The sequence below is a fragment of the Carcharhinus amblyrhynchos genome, chromosome 8, assembly GCF_965287045.1.
Source record: "Carcharhinus amblyrhynchos chromosome 8, sCarAmb.v2.hapA, whole genome shotgun sequence".
Taxonomy (NCBI): Eukaryota; Metazoa; Chordata; class Chondrichthyes; order Carcharhiniformes; family Carcharhinidae; genus Carcharhinus; species Carcharhinus amblyrhynchos.
Genome location: NC_137331.1, coordinates 55,971,661 through 55,974,176, shown reverse-complemented (window position 1 = coordinate 55,974,176; position 2,516 = coordinate 55,971,661).

Below are 2,516 nucleotides of genomic sequence, written 5' to 3'. Positions count from 1 at the left end.
GAGCAGGGAGGGCCAGACTGGGACCTCCCAATGCAGCGCCCTCTGCACACACCGCCAGAGACACTTGTAACCCTGCACGCACTTCCAGAGGCGCGTGTAACCCTTTACCCACAGTTCCTCCCACAGTCTGAAACACGTGCAGGTTATGTGAATTGGCCATGCTAAATCCTCCCTTAGTGTACTTGAACAGGCACTGGAGTGTGGCGATTTTCACATGGCTGGGGATTTTCACAGTAACTTCATTGTAGTGTTAATGTAAGCCTATTGTGACACTAATAATTAAACTTTAACAGCAATTTATTAAGCAATGAGTAGGATCACTATATTTAAATTTGTTACTACTGATTAATTTCAGTAGTTTTAACATAAGACAAATGATCGATTATGCAGTGTGATACTACTGCCATTTATAAGATGCACTGTAGTATCTCACCAAGGCATCTTTGACGGCATCTTCCAAACCTGTGACCTTTGTTGTAAGATGTATGTGCCTCAATTGGGCTCATGAAAAGAATCTGAATTTTGTATCATTTAACAGTAAGTGTTTTATTAACTACCCATATCTATGTACATATATAGAGCATAAGGTCTAAGCTAGGAGCTGTCTCAACATTTCTCTCTATATACGTCTCTGCCCAGTACAAGACCACCCTCTTGACATAGAAACATAGGGCGGGATTTTATAGCTTTGCTCATCCCGAAAGCATAAAATTCCATGTGAGGTCAAAGGACCTTTCTGTGTTCTGCCCCTTGCCTCCTCCAATTCCTGTGGCAGGCAGGGTGGTGAAATTCCGGTCAAAGAAGGGAGCATAGAAACATTGAAAATAGGAGCAGGAAAAGGCTATTTGGCCCTTTGAGTCTTCTCTGGCATTTATAATGATCATGACTGATCCTCTAACTTGCTAACCTATTCCCCCCTTCTCCCCCCCCCATATCTTTTGATCCCTTTAGCCCCAGAGCTACGGCTAACTATGTCTATCCTTCTTGAAAACATATAATGTTTTGACTTCAACTGCTTTCTGTGGTAGTGAATTCCATTGGCTTTCTGCTCTCTGGGTAAAGAATTTACTCCTCATCTCCTTCCTAAACAATTTAGTCCATATCCTTAGCCTGTGATCCCTGGTTCTGGACTCCCCACTACTGGAAATGTCCTGCCTACATCTACCCTGCCTAGTCCTGATAACAATTTTATAGGTTTCTATGAGAACCCCCTCACTCTTCTAAACTCCAGTGAATGTAAGAACATAAGAAATAGGAGCAGGAGTAGGCCATCTAGCCCCTCAAGCCTGCTCTGCCATTCAATAAGATCATGGCTGATCTGATAGTGGGTTCAGTTCCACTTACCTGCCCACTCCCCATAAGCCTTAATTCCCTTAATGGTTAAAAATCTATCTGTGACTTAAACATACTTAACGAGGTAGCCTTTGCTGCTTCACTGGGCAGAGAATTCCAAACATTCGCTACCCTCTGGGAGAAGAAGTTCCTCCTTCAGCTCTGTTTTAAATTGACTCCCCTGTATTTTGAGGCTCTGCCCCCTAGTTCTTGCTTCTATTGTAAGTGGAAATAGCCTCGCTGCTTCTACCCTGTCTAGCCCCTTCATTATCTTATATGTCTCTATAAGATCTCCCCTCAACCTTCTAAACTCCCATGAGTACAGGCCCAGTCTACTCAATCTCTCCTCATAAGCTAACCCTCTCATCTCCGGAATCAACCTGGTGGACCTTCTCTGTACCCCCTGCAAAGCTATTATATCTTTTCTTAAATAAGGAGACCAAAACTGTACACAGTACTCTAGTTGTGGCCTCACCAGTGCCCTGTACAGTTGCAGCACGACTTCCCTGCTTTTATACTCCATCCATCTCGCGATAAAGGCCAACATTCCATTTGCCTTCTTAATCACCTGATGCACCTGCAAGCTAAGTTTTTGTGATTCATGCACAAGGACCCCCAGGTCGCTCTGCACAGTAGCATGTTGTAATTTTTCACCGTTTAAAAAATAGTCGTTTTACTACTATTCCTTTCAAAGTGGATAACCTCACACTTAGCAACGTTATACTCCATCTGCCAGATCCTTGCCCACTCACTTACCCTATCCAAATCTCTCTGCAGACTTTCTGTGTCCTCCATGCAATTTGCTTTCCCACTCATCTTTGTGTCATCTGCAAACTTTGTTACCCTACACTTGGTCCCCTCCTCCAGATCGTCTATGCAAATGGTAAATAGTTGAGGCCCCAGCACTGATCCCTGCAGCACGCCACTAGTCACTGATTGCCAACTGGAAAAGCACCCATTTATTCCGACTCTCTGCTTTCTATTAGATAGCCAATCTTCAATCCACGCTAACATTTTACCCCCAACTCCGTGTACCTTTATCTTATGCAACAACCTTTTGTGAGGCACCTTATCGAATGCCTTCTGGAAATCTAAATACGCCACATCCACTGGTTCCCCTCTGTCAACTGCACTTGTTATATCCTCATAAACTTCCTCATAGAACTCAATCTCTCCTCATATGT